This window comes from Lepus europaeus, chromosome 7 (assembly GCF_033115175.1).
Source record: "Lepus europaeus isolate LE1 chromosome 7, mLepTim1.pri, whole genome shotgun sequence".
Lineage (NCBI taxonomy): Eukaryota > Metazoa > Chordata > Mammalia > Lagomorpha > Leporidae > Lepus > Lepus europaeus.
In genome coordinates, this window is record NC_084833.1 from 53368235 (window position 1) to 53384648 (window position 16414).

The following is a 16414-nucleotide window of genomic DNA, read 5'->3' on the forward strand; positions in this document are numbered from 1 at the left end:
GCAAAATCAGTCAATGGTTTGTGTTTATGATGGGAATGATGCCATCAATAAGGAAACAGAAAAGCAATTTGAGAAATTATTTCAGGGAGTGACTCCATTTTAAGAAGTCATCATGGTTGGGCATTTAGTGCAGTGGTTAAGATGCCATTTGAGATGCCTGCATCCCATATCACAGTGCCTGGGCTTAGTCCTGGATCTGCTTCCAGTTCATCTTCCTGCTAATGTGCAACCTTGAAGGCACCTGGTGATGGCTCCAACTGCTTGGTCCCTGCTTCAGTAGAAAATGCCTTGGGAAACATATCCAAATAAGAGAAGTTAACACTAGAGCATAAGGCAACCAAAGACAAATTAATTGGTTCAGCCAGGCTTTCTCCAGGGTTATGTAAGCACTCAAATTTCAAGGAGCAAGAACAGGGAGAAATCAATAAAATAAAGTTGGAGGCTTGGTACTGTTAATCTTTGTGAAATTATTTCATAAGATCTTTGCAATAAAATAATATTTATGAATTTGGCATTGAAAAAATTCTCAGTATTCCTTAGAATGTCATGGATGACTTATAATAATTACTTTTGGTATTATGAATATTAGAAATAATGTATACAAAGGTGAATATGTTATAAAAATATTAGTGTGGAATAAAAACAAAACCCAAAAGTATAAGGAAAATATAGTAATTTAATAAAATCTTAACTTGTATGTAGTAAAATATTAACATAAATCAGAAGAAAAAAATATCAGCTGGAAAACTATTTGCAACAAACATGACAAATGGCTGATTTCATACATATAAAAGACCTCTTATAAATCAATAAGGAAAAGATGAATAACCCAACAGAAGAATACTTAAAGAAGACAAATTGGCACTTTATGGGAAATGAAATATGAATTGCCAATGAACATCTGAAAAGATGCTCAGCTTTACTCATCATTAAATAGCTGCAAACAAAAACAACAAAATGCCATTATCACTCTCAAATGAGCAAGACTTATAGAGAAACAAAAACTCTTATTTGAACTTGTGGAATATGAATTAGTGTAACCATTTTGGAGGCAATATGGTGATATACATCAAAATTCCAAGAGTACGTATTTTGACACTGTGATTCTGTTTCTAGGATTATGCCACAGCACATTGTACTAAGATGTACATGAACTCATGTTCATGACAACATTGTTTGTAATAACCAAAAACTAGAAATGAAGGAAAATGTATCAGCGGATATTCAAAATTATGGTACATCCATCCTGTAAAATGCTAGGCAGTTATTAAAATACAATGATATAGGCCGGCGCCATGGCTCAACAGGCTAATCCTCCGCCTGCAGCGCCGGCACACCGGGTTCTAGTCCCGGTCGGGGCACCGGATTCTGTCCCGGTTGCCCCTCTTCCAGGCCAGCTCTCTGCTATGGCCCGGGAGTGCAGTGGAGGATGGCCCAAGTGCTTGGGCCCTGCACCCCATGGGAGACCAGGAGAAGCACCTGGCTCCTGGCTTCGGATCAACACAGTGTGCCGGCCACAGCGCGCCGGCTGCGGCAGCCATTGGAGGGTGAACCAACGTCAAAGGAAGACCTTTCTCTCTGTCTCTTTCTCTCACTGTCCACTCTGCCTGTCCAAAAAAAAAAAAAAAAAAAACAATGATATAGAAAAAATGAAAACTGATATGGATTAAATTCAGCATGATGTGCTGGCTTGGATCCTGGAACAATATCTAAAAAGGACATTAGTGGAAAAAATAGTGAAACCCACATGAAGTCCAGAGTTTAGTTAATATGAATGTACCAATGTTAACTTCTTATGTTTAACAAAAGTACCTTTATTATATAAAATGTTAATAAGTACCTTTTGCATAAATCAAAATTATGCCAAATAAAAAAAGTTCATTTAAAAGTAGTCACATAGGAAAGGACCAAGCTATGCTAAGTCAAAACCAAATTCAAGGTAGTATATATAGCATTTGTGTAGTAACATAGGAGGTCTATATATATACACATATACAGAGCGAGAGGTAGAGAGGTGTAGGCATAGAAATCAGCAGCGTATGCTCCTCCCCCTAAAGTAGCTTATATAGGTTATCTCTGAGTTACTGGAATGAACATTTTCATTGTCATTGGAAATAAGCGATTAGTTGAGATATTCTCTTTTTCATTTTCACAGTAAATCATCCTGTATTCTTTCAATTCTTTTACTAGGGGACACGTGTTTGTTATATAATTTAAAAGCAACTAATTCAACAAAATAAAGTATGAAAATTTGCTAGCATCCATAACGGTGCTGTGGCGCAGTGGGTTAACACCCTGGCCTGAAGCACCGGCATCCCATATGGGTGCCGGTTCAAGACTCAGCTGCTCCACTTCCTGTCCAGCTCTCTGCTGTGGCCTGGGGAAGCAGTAGAAGATAGCCCAAGTCCTTGGGCTCCTGCACCCACGTGGGAGACCCGGAGGAGGCTCCTGGCTCCTGGCTTCAGATTGGCGCAGCTCTGGCTGTTGCGGCCAATTGGGGAGTGAACCATCGGATGGAAGACCTCTCTCTCTCTCTTTCTCTCTCTCTCTCTCTCTCTGCCTCTCCTCTCTCTGTGTAACTCTGACTTTCAAGTAATATAAATAAATCTTTAAAAAAAAATTGGCTAGCATGCTCACTGACATATTGAAGATACTCACTATTTGAAAACTTCTATGGCCTTTTAATATCTGCTAAGTCTGTAAGTTCTTTAACAACAGTCACAAAGTTTTAGTCAGTATTTATTGTGGTCTGACTCTGGACTGAGTATTTTACACATTGTCTCATTACTCCCTGCAGCAACATTCTGATCTATGTATCATTATTATCTTCCATTTTATAGACAAGGAAAAGGGTTAGAGAAGTAAAAATTTTCAAGGTCACATCACACAGTGAATAAATGGTAGAACCAGCAGCTTGTCTCCAAAGTAAAGCCATGGTTGCTTCTGCAGATACTATTTCTTTTTTAACTTTCTGAATGGTTATGTGGTAAGTGTAGTCTAGCAACAAGTGGAAGAAAGCAACAATTAATCACTTTTACTCTTTGAGTTGAATGCTTCTGTCTCTGAATCTTTTTAAATTTTAGCAAATGGGCTTTGCACCTTGATTCTTTACATTTTAAATGTTCTGACTTGTCTTTGAATTATTTAGTGGTTTTAACTAGTCCCATATCTGGATCACTTTTTAGAGACAGTTATTTGATTCTTAAAGTTGAATTTTTGGGAATACTATTAAAATCCCTCCCTAAAACGGAGCGTTTTTCTTTAAAAAAAAAAAAAAAAAGATAACTAGCATTTGTTATCCCTTTCCTCTTCTTTCTCTTTCTCCCTCCTGGTTTTGTAGAGCAGGTAGTTTTTCCCTCATAAACCAATATGAGTGAGTAAAGGAATATCTTCTCCCCAGTTTACATGGCTTCTCTGGTAGAAAAAAAATTAAAACCAACATTTAGATGCTAAACGTTAATAGAATTTTCTACATGCACAGAAAACTAAGTCATTTTTTAAAATATATTTATTTATTTGAAAGAGTTACAGAAAGAGAAAGAAAGGGAGAGATCTTCCATCTGCTGGTTCGCTCCCCATTGCATCAATGGTCTGGGGCTGGGCCAGGCCAAAGCCAGGAGCCAGGAGCTTCCTCTGGATCTCCCACATGGGTGCAGGGGCCCAAGCACTGGGACCATCTTCCACTGCTTTCCCAGGCTTATTAACAGGGAGCTGGATCAGAAGTGGAGCAGCCGAAACTCGAACTGGTGCTCATGTGGAATGCCAGCATTGCAGGTAGCAGCTTTACCCATTAAGCCACAGCACTGGCCCCACTAGGTCATTTTTAAAATTTACTTTTAAAGGTTTATTTATTTGTTTGGAAGTCAAAGTTACAGAAAGAGGGAGAGACAGAGAGAGAGAGAGAGAGAAAGAGATCTTCCATCTGCTGGTTCACTCTCCAGATGGCTGCATTGGCCAACACTGAACCGGGCTGGGAGCTTCTTCCTGTTCTCCCAAGTGAGTTCAGGGGCCTGAGCACTGGGGCCATCTTCCATTGCTTTTTTCAGGTCATAAGCAGGGAGCTGGGTTGGAAGTGGAGCAGTGGGGACATGAACCAGAGCCTGTATGGGATGTTGGCATTGCAGGCAGTGGCTTTACCCATTAAGCCACAGCACTGGCCTCCATTTTTAAAATTTAAAAATATTTCAGAAACTATATTATTTCATCTTCTAATCTGTAGGCGGAATGTACACTTTTAATCCCAATTATCAGCATAATTTTTGTCAATTATCAACATTTGTTGGATTCTTGCTGTTTATATGGCACTACTGTTTATGGGAAATCATAAATTCCTAGCCATACTCAATGTCTCATTTGATTCAACTACAAAAACTTCAAAATTTTCTATGCATGTGAGCACTACAATCTTACAAAGCTCCATGGAAGATAGAATATAATAAATAAAACTTAGAAGATAGATCATAAAAAATAGATCTGAAAATGTGATGGAAACAAGAGAAAATGAGTAAGGGTCATTTATCGTAACAAATTAATCTCCACTAAATATCTCTAAGGTGCTTGACATTGTGATGGGTGCTTAAGAGAATGTGCGCTGACTGACTTCCCACACAGTTGAATAAAGAATATTAAACATGACGGGGCATGCCGGAATTTTATGTCTGAAAATGTACTCTGAAATTCAACAGATAGTTAGAAAGACAAACAAGTCGCCGGGGACAGTGTCACATAGATCACTGAGAGTGCTCTCCACTCTCAGGGAGCGTGTAGTCTACTTAGAGCAGCTCTGGACAATGTGTAAATTTGTCAAGGCATCCCAGATTACCCAGGTATCTGTGAGCAGTGCACACCTGCACAATCATACGTGGCAGCCCTAGCCATACTTAAACACCTGTGATGGACACATGTAGTAGATGTGTCCATAAGATTCTGAGTATAGGGAAGCAGATTTCTGTCTGGATGCAGCATTTGAATTCAGGTGATTGACAGAACGTCTTACAGTGAGGAGCACGGGCCCCTTTACTTTAACTTGGCCTGGTCTGTGTCACTCTCCCCTTCAAATAAATAAATAAATCTTTAATAAATACATTTTCCTTACAAAATATTTCATAGTAACTTAAGAAATGTCAACATTATTTAAGTCTATAATAAGTAGAAATAAGTAAAAAAGTAAATTAGTAGAAGTATAAGTAGAAATAAGTATAAGTAATAAGTAGAAATAAGTAAATAAGTAAAATGTTATGTTAAAATGATTTCCCACAAACAACCTTATTTCCTAGAAAGTAATGGCCACGTTTTAAGTGTGAGCGACATTCTGGAGCCGCATAGAATGTTGTGTAGTTATCTCTGAATTTCTAGGCCAGTGGTCTCCAAATTGTTTTGACCCAATGTTAATTGCATGAAGCATCAATACATGCTGGTTAATTTACTTTTTTAAAGATCTATTTACTTATTTTCTAGTGACTGGAGTGAAATAGACATTTTGAGAATCAATGATGCTTTATAGCCCTTGTCTCCTTCATTGAGGAACAGTGTTTTATTTTGTTTTCTCTTCACACTATTTGTTGAACTCTTTTACTTAGGATAGGGTTGACTGTACGATCATTAAGTGTACTGAAAAGAGATCGTTGTAGAAATTAAGAGTGAGAACCCGAGAGTGTAAATATTAACAGTGAGAATCCAAGATGGAGGGGGAGGAAGGGTTGGATCGTGGATGGGAGTGAGAGTGGGGGGGAAAAGTGCCACTGTGTTCCTAAAATGGTATACAGGAAATATAGGAAACTGGTATAACTTAATAAAATATATATAAAAAAGATTTATTTACTTATTTTGAAAGAATTACAGAGAGAGAGGGAGGGAGATCTTCCATCTGCTGGTTCACTCCCCAGATGGCTGCAATGGTGTTGATAGCAATGGCCCAAGTGCTTGAGCCATTAGCTGCTGCTTTCCCAGGCCTTTAGCAGGAAGCTGGGATTGGAAGTGGTGCAGGTGAGACATGAACCTGCACTCAAATGGGATATGGGCATTGCAGGTGGTGGCTTTACCTGCTGTGCCACAATGCCAGCCCCAGGTTACTTTATTTTTGTAGTTAATACTTGTCGTGTGATTATTGGCTAACATCCCACGACTTAGTGAGCAACTGAGGGTGAAATTCATCAGTCAAGATTGAGAATGCCAACCTCTGTTTCCATACGGATTGCCTCCTGACAATTTGCTTCACTGTTGCATTTGTCAGACTAGAGAACACCATTGTGCCTCTGACCTTTCTAAGATGTCTGACCGAGGAGTCGCGCCAAGAGGAGGAGAACCGTGTCCCCGTGCTTGCACACAGGGTGGCTTGCTTGCTAAGGGCACTGACTGCGGAGAACCTGCCGGGTGGGAGTGCTGCTCTGCCTGTGACCAGCAGCTTAAACCAGCTGCACCCCAGCTTCTTCATGCTTCACTCCCAGGGCTTTGGGGAGTAACTGAGGTAAGAGAAAAAGCACTTAGGACAGTGCCTGGCATGCAAGCAGCGCCATGCCAGGGTGTGATATGGGTGACATTGCATTCCAATGGGAGCGTTTTCCAGGAGGAGTCTTTTAAAGTCACTTTTCCATGTTGTGAGGGCCAATTAGCTGAAACTAGGAAAGGCAATCTGTCAGTTTACCCCAGTGAACTCCCACGGGCCCAACTCTTTGCCATGGAGGCTCCCTACCCTCTTCCAGGCAGGTGACTGGAGTACACCCAGAGGCTGGCAGACATGCATGCCAAGTGGGGTGCTGCTGTCTCCCCACGCAGGAAATGTTAATGAAGCTATATTTTTCTTATACATAGGCTTGTATATGTGTATGTATGCATGAGTCTATATGCGTGTGTATGTATGTGTACGTACACATCCCCATATGTTTGTATATATGTGTGTGCATGTGTACATGCAAATATATGAATGTATATACACATGCATGCATGTGCATCCATGTGTGTAATGTGTATATACACACAAGCAAAAAGTGAAGTTAAAAGGTAAGCTTATTTTGGCATAAAGAATTTTGAAATCCTCGCATAGCTTTTTCATAATTCACTTTTCCTGTAAACTTTTTGAAGACCCCTCATGTGTGCGGTACACATATGCATATATGTATACAGACATAGGCATGTATGTAAGTATATACAGGGTAGATGTGTGTGCACATACACATGCGTGTGCACATATTTTAGAATGTATTTCCTCTAATGTTTTCACACGTCAGTGGATTTTGGGAATATACTCTGCAATGTACACCCCCTGCCCTCCACTGGAAGTCCTCGTGCTGGAGGACCCACTGAGAGTGAATCTGCAGCCTGCCACAGAGAGCCACGGCTGTCGAAGCAGAACCTGAGCAAGGCCGAGCCTTGAGTGGGAGAAAATGTAGGGGCAGGAAAGAGCAGGGAGAGCCAAGGACGCTGGCAAGGGCCCAGCCGGAAGATTAGCTGTCCGCATAGCCCTGTGTCAGAGCTCTCCCTACACGAGCCAGCGGGCCTAGGGGTTCCAGAGACAGCACATTCCAGCAGATCAGATCCATTTGGCAAATATGTACTGTGCTAAGAGTACTGAAGGTAAGTAAGTGGTCACTTTTTTTAGGGAGTTTATTATAGAGATGACTCACAGCAACATATAATCTCAGTGGGAATGGCTGTTTTATATCTGCTAACGTGTAAATGCACTTACAACTTATGAATAAATAGTACAGCTGAAAGTGCTATCACATGCAGAAATCTTCAGAGAGAACGTTTCCTGGAGGAAGGAAGTGGTGCCTGGAGAAGTATTCGAAGCCCAGCCCTGGCTGTTGCAGGGATCTGGGCTGTGAACCAGTGGATGTGTTGAAAGATCTCTCTTTTTCTCTCTGCCTTTCAAATAAACAAAAAATTTTAAAGACACAAAATGAAATGAAATACTGCAACATCCAACTGATTCCTTCATTAAATGTTAAAATACAAAATAAGTTTTCCTTATATGTGTTGTGTCTGGCACTGTGGTGTAGTGGGTTGAACCTCCGCCTGCGGTGCCGGCAGGATACCCCTATGGATGCCAGTTCAAGTCCCGGCTGCTCCACTTCCAGTCCAGCTCCTTGTTTATGGCCTGGGAAAGCAGTGAAAGATGGTCCAGAGGCTTGGGCCCCTGTACCCACACTGAAGACCTGGAGGAGGCTCCTGGCTTCGGATCGACCCAGCTCCAGCTGTTGCAGCCTGTCTAGGGGGAGAACCAGCAGATGGAAGACCTCTCTCTGTGTCTCTCCCTCTCTCTGTAACTCTGCCTCTCGAATTAATAAGTAAATCTTTAAAAAGATAAATATTTTTTGGCCGGCGCCGTGGCTCAACAGGCTAATCCTCCGCCTTGCGGCGCCGGCACACCGGGTTCTAGTCCCGGTCGGGGCACCGATCCTGTCCCGGTTGCCCCTCTTCCAGGCCAGCTCTCTGCTGTGGCCAGGGAGTGCAGTGGAGGATGGCCCAAGTTCTTGGGCCCTGCACCCCATGGGAGACCAGGATAAGCACCTGGCTCCTGCCATCGGAACAGCGCGGTGCGCCGGCCGCAGCGCGCTACCGCGGCGGCCATTGGAGGGTGAACCAACGGCAAAGGAAGACCTTTCTCTCTGTCTCTCTCTCTCTCACTGTCCACTCTGCCTGTCAAAAAAAAAAAAAAAATTTTTATGAAAGATGTATTCTTCATGACATCAGATCTGTCTAGAGTCACCAGACAATAACACAGGAAATCCATGAAGACATTTGTTTTTGTTCACTGCTCTGTGTGCAGTTGTTAAAGAATTAACATGTTAAGGAGTTATGTATGTGAAATGTTAGGTAACAGACTTTATATTTTCTCTTTGAATCCCAGAAGGAGCATTGTGGGGACGCTGTAGGTCATGTAGCCCAGATTCCACAGCTGGAAAACCAAGGCCCACAAAGGCCAAATGTTCAACTCAAGGCAATGCAGGAAATCAGGTCTAGAACAGGCGTTGAGGTCCTGTTTCCCAACTGCTAGCCCAGGGCTTTCTTCGTGATCCAGTGGCACCGCCCCAGCAGTACCAGGTGGCCACAACTCACCCTGTGCTATTCAGATCTCCTCAGGAGCCAGGAATGAATCCGACTCCAGAAGGCTGAAGGAAAGGATGACAGCCTGCAATTTCCCCGTCCAGCTGCTGTGTTCAGTTTGGCTTTGCTTGGAACCAATGGTTTCAGATGTCATGCATCCTTGTCTCAGAAATGACGAATAACAATGAAAGTAGTAGTATATGTAAAGGTGCAATTTAGGCTATGAAATACACATTCTCTATTTCCATTATTTTCCAAGCAAACCAACCAGGCTGAGTAATCCAATCTGTGTAGCTCGGTGTTCAACAGGAATAAGATTAAATACTTCAGAGTTCTTCATTGGTCTTTTTTTCCCCTAAGATTTATTTATTTGAAGGGGTGGGGAGAGAGAGAGAGAGAGAGAGAGAGAGAGAGAGAGAGAGAGAGAGAGAGAGAGAAAATGAATGAATCTTTCATTGGCTGGTTCACTCCTCAAATGGCTACAACAGCTAGGCTGAAGCCAGGAGCCAGGAACTCTATCCAGAACTCCATGTGGCTGGCTGGGGCCCAAATACTTGGATTCTCACCCTGCATTCCCAGGCACATTAGCAGGGACCTGGATCAGAAGTGCAGAGCAGTTGGGATTTAAATGGGCACTCCACTATGGGATGTCAGCACTGCAGGGGGTGACTTAACTTGCTGGCCACCACACCAGGCTCTACATTGTTCTTAAGGACACAATTTAAATATCCATATATTCATAAATATATTATGAACATGTAGTCACATTTTATATAAATTTATCTGAAGTGAATCTATTAACTTATTTTATATAGAATCACATTTTATAAATGTGTGTGTGTATATATATCTCCAACAAACCAGAATTTTAGATTTAGATTTTAGACACAAATCTGACCTTGCCATATTACCCTTTCATCCCTGAATAAATGTCACTGTTCTGAAGAAAACATCTGTCACCCTTCTAACAGGAAACACCCTGAATCTTACTATGCTGCTCTACAACCCCTCCCTTTTTTTTAGAGACAGAGAGAGAGAATGAGAAAGAGAGGCAGACAGAGCACTCCCATCTGCTGGTCACTCTCCAAATGCCAACAATTGCAGAGGCTGGGCTGGGCTGGAGGCAGGAGCTGGTAGATCAATCCATGTGTCCCATATAGGTTGCAGGGACCCAATCACTTGAGTCATCACATGTTGCCTCTCAGAGTCTACATTAGGAGGAGCCAGAACTAGGATTTGAACCCACAGACCCTGATGTGGGATGCCTGAGTCTCAGGTGGCATCTTAACTGCTAGGCTAAATGCCCACCTTTGTTTCCCCTTCTTAATTTAAAATTTATATCTAATAATCTGCATTTTCAGGCCTTCGTTGTTTGGCAATTCTACCTCCTAAATATATCTCAAAACTGCCTACTTTCTAATTTTTTAAAAAAGATTTATTTATTTAGAGAATTACAGAGAGGCAGAAGCAGAAAGAGAAAGAGAGAGAGAGAGAGAGAGGTCTTCCATCCGGGGTTAACTCCCCAAATGGCCGCAGTGGCCGGGGCTGGGCTAATGTGAAGCCAGGATCCAGGAGCTTCCTCCAGGTCTCCCACGTGGGTGCAGGGGCACAAGGACTTGGGCCATCTTCTACTGCTGTCCCAGGCCATAGCAGAGAGCTGGATCAGAAGTGGAACAGCTTTGACTCGATTGGTGCCCACATGGAATGCCAGAACTGCAGGTGGCAGCTTTACCTGATATGCCACAGCACCAGCCGGCCCCAAAACTGCCTACTTTCTATCTTCCCTGCCACAATTGAGGCTGACCACTGTCATCCCTCATTAAGATGAATTATAAATGTTTTCTTAAGTTGTTATCTAATGGTTGAAACGGTTTGCTAAGTATTCATGTGATATTGCTATTGTCAGCAAGCGATCTAGGACTTGCTCCCCCATTTCTCTATTCTAAGCCCAACTTGTTCTTTCATTTCTCTATTCTCTTCAAGGTAGGAAACTAATTCTATTATGAAGGAATCTGTAGGATGCACAATTTAATCTTTAGACCTTATAAAAGAGATGGCTAACATTTTTCTGCAATAGCATAGCCAAAATAAGAACTCAAATAATAATCTCATAGCTAGATTCACTTCGCCATCAGCGAAGTATACAGTAAGTAGAAAAAACCTCCCTTTCAGACCAAAGGGAAAGAAAGTTTTTAAGTGAGAATATAATTTTCCTCATGGGCATTGTCTACCTTAGAAAAACTACTACAGAACATGCCTGTGACTATAGACTTGTAGTTCAGGCCACCGAAGATTAGAGATGGGACTTGGGCACTCCCTTGACTTGCATCCTCTGGTCTGCTTTAACACAAACCAGGAGGAAAAGAAAGCTCGGCATCAGAAGCAATGGGTGGCAGGCCTATTAATGGCTGATCTGTACAGTGATCTGCCCTCAAGGAGACCCAACAGGCCAGTCCACTGCAGTGGCTTTCAATGTGGTAAGCCTGGGCTTCAGCAGAAGTCAGCTTGTGAAGAGCCCTGGCAGCTCTGCCAAGACTTGGATCACTGGAAATGGACCTGCCCTGGAGTCGAAGGATGCCCAGGTCAGAGCCACAGATCTTATTGGCTCTAAGCTGAAAAGCCCTTCACTCAGCCCAACTTCCAAAGTGACCACTGCAGCTGAGGGGATGGTCAAGTAGGGTCAGCAACATTGCAGGCAGAACTGTAAATTTCTTGTTAGAGATGCCCCCTGCCTTTACCTGGCCAGCTCTCCTCCCAGGCCAGCCAAGTAATGAAAGTCAACAGAGTGCCTTCCCCTAGGAGGTTCACACCTCCCTTAGGATATACCCCATGTGAAGAGATAGATAGGTCTGGGCCTCTGAATTTACAAGGCCTAAAGCCCACCAGATTATTATCAAGCCCCTTCTATCAGGTTCTATTTGCCTCTCAATCAGAAAACTTAATTGTAGCTTAGACAGCACCTTTCTTAGCTCCTCTAATAATGACTCTGTCCTTTGTTCTAGGCCCTGTCTAGTGCACTTGAGCCTCATTCCTTTGTAATCATAACCTCTACTCTACCACCAATGGCTCTACTCCCATCCTGTGTATACTGATGGTCCTCTTCCCCACTTAATGCTGTATAATTGTTCAAACCTGGTCAATGCCACTCTTAGGATCATTGGTTACTATCCTCACTCTGTCTTTTATGACCTTGTCTAAATATGATCAGAGTCGGCAAACTTGGAAGGCTTCCATAGCCTTGGCAACTCATGACGACAGCCTAGGGTGGTTACTGGCGCCATAAACTAGAGTGTCAATTTGTTGGGTCAACAACAGGAGCCACTGTGCACTTGCTCCTCATGTGGGATCTCTGTCCTTAATGTGCTGTACATTGTGATTTGATGCTATAACTAGTACTCAAACAGTATGTTTCACTTTGTGTTTCTATGTGGGTGCAAACTGTTGAAATCTTTATACTAAATTGATCTTCTGTATATAAAGAGAATTGAAAATGAATCTTGATGCAAATGGAAGGGGAGAGGGAGCGGGAGAGGGGAGGGTTGCGGGTGGGAGGGAAGTTATGGGGGGGGGAAGCCATTGTAATCCATAAGCTGTACACTGGAAATTTATATTCATTAAATAAAAGTTTAAAAAAAAAAAAGGTAATAAAATAGCTTCTTACCTCTACTCCCTTCCTCCAATAACTTTCCCATAGAGTAGTTAGAATCATCTTGTTTCAAAGAGAATCATGTAACTTTTTGGCTTAAAAATTTTTCAAGAGTTTCCAGAGCTCATAATGTAAAGGCCACAGTCTTCAATGTGCTTAACAAATCTCGTGATCTGGCCCCTGCCTACTTGCCAACTTCCTCTTGGCTACACTCTCCCTTGACATCTGTATTTCAGCTGTCCTCTTTCAATATCTGAGAAGAGTCAGCTTTCCCCTTCCCCAGGACTTTTGCACATGTTGTGTCAGCGTCCTGGACTGCTCTCTCTACTACAGCCCTTTCCAGCAGCCCACACACCTCCTTGGCCCACTTATTTTCTACTTAGTCTCAGAGTTCAGCTCAATCAGCACTTCTTCAAGGAAACCTGTCTCCCTCTTTAGATGAAGTCAGATGCCTTGTCACATCCTCTTAGCCATTGATTCTCCTCCGTTTTTGCACTTAATATAGCAGTAATTAAATATTTATGGTATTCGTTGTTCAATGTTTGTCTTCCCGAATAGCATGTAGGTGAAACACCTCATTCCTCACTGTCACAGCATTGGCAGGAACAAATTATCTATTTGAATAAAAAATTAATTTTTAAAACAAAGGTTACAAAAGGGAAAATCTAATTATGAAAGTAATTCAACATAATATAAACATATGCTGAGAAACAAAACCAGACATTGCTCTAAAATAAATATCTCTCTTTGTCTTATTCTGTATCTCTCAAAAAAAAAAAAAAAAAATAGAGGGGAGGGAGAAGGTGCAACTGCCATGAGAGAAATGTTGCTAAAACAGGAAGGAAGCAGGGGATGTTTAGGTCAGCTGACCGCGGCAATTGAGGCACCTGGCTGCCAGCTGAAGTGAAGCAGCCTCATCCAGCCAGGGACACTGGGGATCGTCTGCTCTGGGGAGTCCTCTGTGCCACCCACCAGGGAGAGAGGAGGAAGAGACTACAGACTTGCTGGAGGCAAGAGAGGCAGGGAGGAACCCTAGGCGCCTGGAGCTGGGCCAGGTGGAAAGTCTGAGGCTAAGTTCCTGCACAGGGACTGTGTGTGTCTTAAGCTGCTGAATCTCAACCAAAGGTTTAGATTCTTCCCCACAGCAGCGTTCGACTGTGGAGGACGTGTCCACAGGCTTGTGGAGTCTCTGGTGGTTGTCAGTGCCAGGGACAGAGCAAGAGGAAAGTATGAACGCTCTTTAGGATCTCCTAGTATGTCTCCAAGAAGACTAGAGAAAGAGAACATGTAGGTACAAGCTTCTCCTATGCTCTTGGCTTCCTGATACCTATAGTATTATTCTTAGTGTGGTGGATGAATCATTGATTTATGGTATGTTGTAAGCTATCACTATATATTTACTGATTGCCTACAAGATATTAGGGCTTACACAGTACAAAAATATATTAAATAATTATTTATTAAGAATTTACATTAAAGGAAGATTCCAACTGCCTATCTTTATAGTGCTTGAAGTCACTCTTTTCAAACCTGTAACAGAGTTAGGGTCTACTGGTTGAGTAGATTTATAAATCAACTTTTGGTGAATAGGAATATTCACCCTGATTATGCTAACGTCTCATTACTACATAAAATAAAAAGAGTGATGACAGCAAAGATTCTTGACCAAAGAGAGGTATTCACAGGAATGTTCTATAGGGCTGGCAAACTTGCTTGCAAATTAAAAGTTAATTAAAGGATGTCTGTATCAGCTGACTCATCTAATGGGTTTCTGTGAGTGCCAGCAGCAGTTATCTTCCAGGAATTTGGAGCTACAAGGATCTGAGAGAACTTTCTAGTGGTTTACAGCAGGAAGATAAAAGGACACTAAAAGAGGACTAGTTTCTGGAGAAACCATGAGATGCCTTTGGGAATTTGTAAAATATCTGAGAGAATCTTGGTGGGCTGCATTTTGGAGAGGAGCAGCAAGAGAGGGAGGGATAGATCAAGATATGTATTGCTTGGACCATGTCAGGTTTAATTAATTAATTAATGTCTGGTTTAATTAATTAAATAATTAATTAATGTCTGGTTTAATTAATAGCTCCTATTAATTAAACCAGACATTGCATATTATTGCTACCTGCTTCACACTGCATTCTTTTTTAAAAAGATTTATTTTTATTTATTTGCAATACAGAGTTACAGAGAGAGGTGGAGACAGAGAGAGAGGTCTTCCATCCACTGGTTCACTCCCCAAATAGCCACAAAGGCTGGAGATGCGCAGATCTGAAGCCAGGAGCCAGGACTTCTTCCGGGTCTCCCACAAGGGTGCAAGAGCCCAAGGACTTGGGCCATCCTCTACTACTTTCCCAGGCCATAGCAAAGAGCTGGCTCAGAAGAGGAGCAGCTGGGACTAGACCCGGCACCCAATATGGGATGCCAGAGCTTCAGGCCATGGCTTTAACCCACTGCGCCACAGTGCCGGCACCCACATTGTGTTCTTATAACTAACTGCAGGTGAGAGTTTTGGGTTTCACTATTTTACAGAGGATGATACTGAGGCTCGAGTCACAGTCAGTAAGGGGCAGAGCCAAGAGCCAAATCAAGAACTGACCAAGTCCTCAGCCTGTGTTCCACATTCCCATGCTGCTCCACCTTTCTGCATTACTGAGGAATCAGAGCTAAGATTGTTTTCCCAAGTGAAATTACTCAAATTTCCTACTGAGTTATATGTATGCTTATATCATTACTTGTATATTTATATCCTCTATGAATGTGTAGGCTTCCAAAGTGAAGAGAACTAATTCCTCCTCTTGTCCCGACTGCTAACAAAGTACCAAAGGCTGTATGCATGATAACTCAATGCTCACAAAACTTCATCCTCTAGACATCACTGTTATCTTCATTCTACAGTGAAGAAATGGAGCCACAGAGAGATCTAATAATTCATCTGAGGCCTCGTGGAGGCTTTTGACGCTTGTCATTGCCTGGGTCCTTTCTTTCCAGGCACGTGGGAAGACCCCTTTCTGACTCTTTGCAGTGAAGTGGCCTTGTAGACTAGTAATGGTCAGTAAGCCATGAGTAGTGTTGCTGTGTGTCACTGCTGTGTCGTGGGTGACTTCTCTGCTGGAGCATGTAATTGCTGTGTAAGACTCTCCAGGCTCAAAAGAGTGCATCTACAGCTACAAGATGCTAGCTAGCATCATTATCCCCTTGGCTCTCTGAGTGATCATGGGGTGTACCACTCCCTTTCCTCCACCATGGAAATGTTGAATTTTGGGTGTAATGTGTTACCATAGCAAACCTAACTCATCTTGACCAACACACAGGATCAGAACTGTAATGAGTGATGGAGTAGAGATTTAAACCAGGCGATCTGGATCTCAAGCCTGTGCCTTAAACCAGTTACCCTGTACTTGATTAGTGAATGTCGATTGACTAACTGAATGAATAAATGGTAAGAGGACTTTGTTACCCAGTTAGACTTGTGATCAGAATCCAGTGTTGGTGCAGAGCGAATGCTTTCCTTTTTCCAGAAATACCATCTCATTTTCGTCTTGAAGCACTAGACAATATTGATATTTATAGTGAAATGAATATATCTAATTACCATGTTCATCTTGCACGACAGCTTTTTAAAAGGTATTTGGCTAAATTAGAGCCTTCAGAGCTCATCAAAATTGAAGCATTTGGCTGGCTTGAGTTAGTCATTTTTGACTCTTTGTATTTAAAATGACAGTA

General features: G+C 42.2%; 1 pseudogene; it reads left to right on the forward strand.

The window, feature by feature from the left end:
• Positions 1 to 16414, forward strand: part of LOC133763172 (prothymosin alpha-like) — a 51290-nt pseudogene that overhangs the window by 9806 nt on the left and 25070 nt on the right.